The sequence below is a fragment of the Phragmites australis genome, chromosome 7 (genome assembly GCF_958298935.1).
Source record: "Phragmites australis chromosome 7, lpPhrAust1.1, whole genome shotgun sequence".
In the NCBI taxonomy this organism is placed as follows: Eukaryota; Viridiplantae; Streptophyta; class Magnoliopsida; order Poales; family Poaceae; genus Phragmites; species Phragmites australis.
Window position 1 is genome coordinate 18,440,118 of NC_084927.1, and position 7,807 is coordinate 18,447,924.

Sequence of the window (7,807 nt, forward strand, 5' to 3'; positions counted from 1 at the left end):
AGATTTGTGGCATCTCGTTGTAGATCGGGCAAACCTAGTATCAAATCTAATATAAATACAACTCACTTGTACTAAGATTTTGGATAAAGATGCAAAATAATTGATTACAACTCAAAACACAATAAATTTACCAAATAGGGATTAGAGGAGGATGAAAGGGGGAGATACAAACCTTGAAAGACCTAGCACCAATTCAAACTTCAAATCAAGAAGATATTAGAAAATCTCTAGCGGATCCGATGAAAATTGCTAGCACTGTGCGGGCAGAACTATTGAGTAATTGTTCGCCCGCACAGTGGCTGGCTAGGTCTTAAAATAGATCTAAGTAATAAGTGATGGGTCATATTACGACCCGTCACTTATGACTGGTCCAAGGAGACCAGTCACCTTTACCAAGTCATAAGTGACGGGTCGTAACATGACCCGTCACTTATGACTGGTGCAGAGAGACCTATCACTTATGACTAAGTCATAAGTGACGGGTAATATTATGACCCGTCACCTATTACCTATTATCTGTGACAGGTAAATACCCGATCCTGACTTGATGTGACATAAGTGATGGGTCATAATATTATGTGTGTCTCCTTTATCTGTTTTCACATAGTGCACCAGACTATTCAATGAGGCTATCAACCTTTGTGCATAATACTCTGGTGAGTACAAACTCCTCTGCATTGGACCTTTCAGTGAGGTCAATTCTCCCGGGACTTCTACAATTAAATCAAACTTTGTCCTGGCTGCGGTGGCTTCTTCATGTATTGCATCCATGAGACCTAGATATATTCTTGACAAATATGTTAGTCCCAATGATTACGTTGTCATTAATCACCAAAATCACAATCATAGCATATTAGGGTCATTTTCGCTATAATCTCTCCCTTTTTGGTGATTGATGACAACACAACCAAAGCAAGTGTCGCAATCGAGCTCGAATGTCAACATACTTCGAGGTCGAGACTTTTGGTAGGAGGTCCTTCATGTGTCCAAACCTTGATGATGATTTCATGGTGTGTCTCTCTTTTGCACTTCGTTCGCACCTCCCAATTATAAATTGTGCGGAGCACTACTGACGCTAGGTTTATTGTACCCAAGCCTTGTCATTTCAAGGAATGGATCAACCTTGTCTGGCCACCTTACAATGGGGGCTACATCAGAGAGGTTGAAACCAAATGTGAGAACAAGATTAGGATGGAGGAAGCACACCTGCAGCAGGAGGCACATTGTTTTTCGCAAGAGAAATACTCAAATTTCTATGCATATGACAGAATTGAGTGAGGGCGTGCCAGTATACAATTGTATACGAGTAAATAAATGAAACACACAAGAACACAAACTAAAAAGGAAACTTGTATTCTTTATTCATCCCTAGGAATTTACAAGTCTTCTCTTCTCACATAGATCCCAGTATGGCGTCTTAATATACAGACGATTGCATAATTCCTAAATCCTAGAGTCTCGTAAGAACTCTAGTTAATTACGTCCGTAGGTTTGAGCTTACGGACCACCTATGATTAAGCTGCATCAAACGGTTGCCATTGTCAAGCCTCTTGTCCTGTACTCCATATATGTATGATGTGCTACACGATAAAAAGAAATACTAGGCTCATCACTCTGGCGAGCAACTTAAAGTCATATTCCATGATGCACGGAGTTCAAGCTAAAAGCTTTGAATTATGTTTGGCCTCATCAGTCACGAACATGATGTGTCCAGCATCGTCGGTCAGGACATAGTAAAGTTCTTTGGCCTCGTCGGTCACAGAAAATAAGGAATTAAACATAGGACTTTTAGCTATAACTCCAGCATCGCCATGGCCAGCTTTGAACCCTGCTTTCCCTAGACTTTGATACATGATAATTTGTAGCTTATTGGTTGAGCTACTGTGAAGGCAATGCCTAAACCGGGCTCGATTGACCAAACTATGAGGCTCTTCTCGGCGCTGACGGCGCGAACTAAAACTTTTTAATTAAGCATACCTTGCTTCGCCTTCTTTTGAAGGCATACATAACATCCTACATGAATCCACATGGTCACGTGATATACAGTACTTGTGACTCCAAATCAATATAAACCTATTCCAATGATTATTAATTATTCTCAAGCTTGTATCACTCTTATGATATTTCATCTAGCGCCAGTGATCAACCCTCTTTAACTGACAATGCTCAATAATTAACAGGTCATCCCATCTCTGTCTTTCTGCACTTTTACGAATTGCACCACAGCAGTCGCATGGCAAATACCAAGGACGTTTCTGCTAAACAAGAAGACACGAACACTATCCCTTTCTTTTCTTTCTACCACCCAACTATAAGAAGCGTTAATTCCTGCCGCCGTTACGGCATGGGTCTTGTAGACCACTCGTACCACAAGTCCACAGATCATATGCCATCACACCGATTTTCACATCATCTATATCTACCACAGACCTGTGAATTGTACACTGATCCCCACCAAACATGCCGCTTTCCGTACCATTCGTATAGTCAACCCATGGATCATAAGCCGATCCCTACCATCGTACCACCTTTCAAACCATCTGTCTCTACCACAGACCCATGGATCATATACCGATACCCACCAACATGCCTCCTTCCAGCCATCAGTACCGCCAACCCAAGGATCATAAGCCGATCCCCACCATCGTACCACCTTTCAAACCATCTGTCTCTACCACAGACCCACAGATCATATACTGATCCCCACCAACATGCCGCCTTCCAGCCATCAGTACCACCAACCCAAGGATCATAAGCCTATCCCCACCATCGTACCACCTTTCAAACCATCTGTCTCTACCACAGACCCACGGATCATATACTGATCCCCACCAACATGCCGCCTTCCAGCCATCAGTACCGCCAACCCAAGGATCATAAGTCGATCCCCACCATTGTACCACCTTTCAAACCATCTGTCTCTACGTCAGACACACGGATCATATGCCGATTCCTACCAACATGCCGCTGCCGCCGCCAAAACGGCATTTCGCTATGAAAGAAAGATTGCAGGCCTTGGCGCCGTGCAAATTACTCACCATGGAACGAGGTCCTTTGCATGATGAAGATGGAGCGCTGGGCGATGTAGACGTCCCCTGGGGCAGCGATCCTGCCCAGCTTGTTTGCATCCAAGTATTGGTGATGTTCGTGGATGGAGTAGTGATTGGTGTGGTTGTGTGTGAATGGTGAGTGGTGATTCGATGTGTGTATCTGTGAGCGTGTGCGTGTGAATTGTAGATGAAAAAGCAGCAGAGCTTCTGCCTCCTTTTTCCAAAAAAAAGCCTTCCCCTACGTAAGGGAATAGGGGCCCTTTTATAGCCAGCCTCTAGGGCAAGCAGGGATCCCTTAGCCGAGTTGAGGCGAGCCGCGAGCGCCGTCACGTATCTGTTTTACAAGAGCGTCACCCGACCGAGATAAATGAAGGTCGTTCCTCCCTTCGCGCGTGACTTGTTAGCTCGTCAAGGCTCCAACCTGTTGATCCATGTTCTTGATCTACAACCATGCATGCATGCTAACCACTGAGATAGAGGCCCCGCTGAGTGTGTGGTCCCATCGACAAGAGAGACTAACTTAAATATACATGCTTGTGTGTTTTCTTCTTCCACCTGCTGCCTTCTGTTACTCGACGCTTCAGATAAGGAACAACATTTGCCGATACATAGCCGCGCGTTATGAGCGTAGAGTTTTTCCTGGAAGCTTCTGGAACACACGTATACCAGCAACATGCAAGGTCATCGTATACATATGTGTATACAAATTTGTATTTAATTATCATGGGCTACAAGCTTGATAAGGCTGAAAGATTATTGGGCTAGACTTGCCAAACTAGTTTCCTTGTATATATATTCTTCTAGATGACCACGTACATGTGTTACTTATCTTATTTTGAGAGTATTTGCAGGAGGCCAGTGGTCTGGCGTGATACTCCATCGTCATTCAGCCGAGCGATCGATTCCGGCCAGACTACCTCAAGTTGATGTTTCATACGTGCAGCCACTAGTAATAGGCTTTGTATTAAGTCATGACAAAAATATAGTCCAACAAATGCCCCTCGCCAAGTGGAGTTTGAATGCTTAGCGATTCTTGACGAAGGACGCGTAGGAGTTCGTACTCAACTTGGCGAATGAGTTGGAGCGTAGCTTATATCCTTTTGCAAGAGTTAATCCTTTGTCCCTAATTTTCGGTGTCCCTGGAGGCTACGTGACCTTAAATATTGTGTACTTGTATATCAAATAACCCTGATAGCACTTCAAAGGGGTTCGATAGCCAACGCATACATATTGATGTCTCTATTTCTCCATTGAGGCAAATCAAAACTGCCAAGCTAGCTTCTGTAATCTAACCTCAACTTCCCTCTGGATTTTTAGTCGGCCATCTCAACTAGAAGAAGTCCATATCTGTTACGAATCGCATCTTGACGCTGCTACAAATACCACCTCACGCCAAGGCTCTGTGTTTCTGCCTTCTCAATCCCCCTCTCCAAGTTTAGCACAGGAACATATCGCATCGGTCGCGGGTCTTGGCTTCCTTCTACCGTGCCCAGGTAAAGCTTATTCTTGCTTGTTTTGTACTTGCTGGCTAGTGAAAGACGTCCTTAAACAGGGAAAGCGCTGCTGCACAGGAATAATGGCCGGCAATAGCCACCATTAATCAATGGGCATTGCGCCACAGGGCCATGTGGCCCATGCGTAGATGTTATAAAATCCAGGTACAACTGCTGGTATTGTTTTGCCGGACGGGGGGCAGTCTGTGCGTGCAGGGTAGTATGCCATCCTCTTTGTTGAGAAGTTTACTACTACATTGCCTCCTTGCCAAGAGACCATGTCGTATTCATGAATGAGCAAACTTGATATATTTGAGTAGAACCTGGGATCAATAACATCGTGGAACCACTTGATCTTATTTGATTATCTTCACGCAGGTTACGCATAATAGCATGCTTGTCCTTGTCATGCTTTCTCCTCTCTGGAGGGTAACTTATAGATGCGTTTGCATAGCGTAGGGTTGTTGAGGTGGTAGATCTTAACCTACAGTATAGCAAGGCTATAGGAAGATAAATATGTGCTCTGCTAGAACACCATAGTTTTTTTAAAATATTTTTTATTTCTTATTACTCCATCTCTCTTTTTATGGCTGTATAGTAATACTAAATTTTTTGCCCCTTTACAGGTAAGAAGGTACTACTCCTGACCTTGTTGATGCCTGACAATTACCGCGGCTCTTATCCGGTTTACCGGCATTTGGCAGGAATAGAGGTGCAGGAAGGAGGGGGTACTTGCGTGATAGCCAAGAGTACAACAATAGCTCTCAAGGCAGAATAATAGGGGATTTTCCATCTGAAGACCCCCCTATCAAAGGACGTGGTCAAAGGCATAACCAAGGACGTGGCCGACCACATTGGAGAGGACCCTTTCAAGGTCGTGGGAGGGGGTTTCACTGGTCAGAGCCCCGTATTGAAGAACCTCACATTCGTGATAGACCAGATTATACTCCGGGCTTCCCAGGAGCTCTAGAGAACTCTCGATCACCATCTCATTCAGTTCAAGAATCTGTTCAACAACATGCCGCTGGTTGGGACGTAGGTAGCATGGGCAGGACTAAAGGTACAGGGAAGAACCCTCAACAGGGAGGCGACTCTTCAAATGGTGAGAAGGTCAAATCCACCACCTCCTCCAAGCAGGTACAAGCATAGCAAATTATCTATTTCTTTACATTCTTTCAAAATACTTAATACTTCCTCTTTTTGTAGAAACCTTCCCGGGACTCAACCAAAGTGCTTGCCCATATCAACATGACCGATACAGAAATCGATGAGAGGGCGGGCAAAGATGGTGAATCCATCCTATGGGAAGAAAAAGATGAGATCTATAATGAATATGTTTCAGACATAGACGTCGACGAAATTCCTGTGGATAATAACACAGACCAATACACTAATTCTATAGCTGAACTAATGTGTCTTGAAAGAACCAAGAGTCTCAAGGTCACAACTCATCCCATCAATAGGTGCGAGGTTCCTACACCTCCTTGCGAGTTAACCAAAAAAGTTTTTCGCTATGAAGGGAAGCAGGACGGGTTAGGAGAACCTGTAATCAAGGAGAGAAACTCCAAATTCATAGTTTTGGAGCCTGTTCTAAACGAAGCTCCACCTGTCAACATAACCTCATTGGCACAAGACTTCTTGAGGTCTCCTGCAAAGCAGTGGTGGAACATTTATGCGCTTCGTCTTCATACTGAGATTCCTTACTGCTCAAAACAGCTAGTTTGGGCCCGAATGATGCTCATATCTGAAGATGACAAACCGAAGCTGTTGAAAGCTGACATTTTCCGGGGTGTCTTAGCCTCTCTATACCGTGTTCCAATAAATCCTTCACTACTTGCAGCTTTCCTCACGTTCTGGAACGTGCAAGGCCACACTCTAATCACGGCTCAAGGGGAGATGGGCTACCCTCTCCTAGCTATGTACGACTCCATGGGGCTACCAATTTCTGGACATCTTTATGAGGAGTTTATCCCACAATTTTCTGCTGCTTCGGGAGTTGTCAAAACTCTTCACTCAATTTATGTTAATCTGTGGTTATCGCGTGCCGAAGACAAAGACTCTGTCACTGTACAACAGTGGGTGGATCACTTCTTGGGTAAGACGTTGCATGCCTCTATTCTTTCATAGCATTGAATCTACAGCTATTTCATCTCTATAATTTCTTTTATCTCACGTGTTCTTTCAATCTCCTAATTTTCTTTGTAGGTGAGGACCTCGGCCCTACAGCTCAAGCAGGAGCAAACATGCCACGTGATTTCTATGCTGACCCTGCTGATCCTCTACTCACAAAGCTACAATTTCGTGTTGTTGAATTGCAAGGGCGGTGCTTAGCGCAGTTTGCAAACCATGAATTCTTTTATCGCCTGAAGTACTCTCCCGAAGTGCACCGAGCTGCTTTCCTCACGACTTGGCTTTGTACATACTGCATTCCCATTGACATGGGAATGTATATCCGCCTAGAGGTTTTTTCTGCCGCAGCTAAACTTTCCCAGGGCGTTCACCTCGCCATCGGCATAGCGAGCATGACGCACTTATATCGAAGCATCGACAACATCTGTGAAAACATCATCACAAGTTTTCAATCAGCTAGTGAATGCCGCTTGCCATTACCAACTCATTTCATCATGGGGTGGTACTGTTCGTATTGGAATGTCACGCCTCTACAATCAGCTGTGAATCCTCGACTTACTCACTTTCCGCTCTTCATCACTGATTCCTGAAGAATCACATCCATAGAGATTAGCTTGTATGTGGCACACAGATTGTTTCTGGAGTTAACAGAGGATAAGAGGTCTCTTGTTTCACTGTCATTCTTAGGTAAATCATCCATACGCTTCCCTAAGTCCGACACAGAGGTTTCCCTAGATGATACACGAGAGTTCATAGGCGGCGGCCGACGCTTCATCCGAATCACAGCAATCGACATGCTGACTAGCGCAAGTGTAGGCGCTGTCACCCACATCAGATGCCAATTCCATTACAATCTAGTTTATTGCCCACATCGCTTTGCCCGGATGCACGGGTGCGATCAAGAGGTTCCTGACTTCCTGATGGAGGGGCGGAATGGACCTTCCTCCTGCAGTTTTCGACCTATTTGAAAGGAACTCGCGATGAGACTATCGAGCACCTGCAGAGGAGGCACTTGGCCTATTACGTTCCAATGGGACATCAATTCTTCTTGCAACCTCTTTCTAGGGGAACAAATCGATCCTTTGAATATGTGAAGTGGTGTGTATCCACTCTTGGCTTCCTGAATGATTTTGA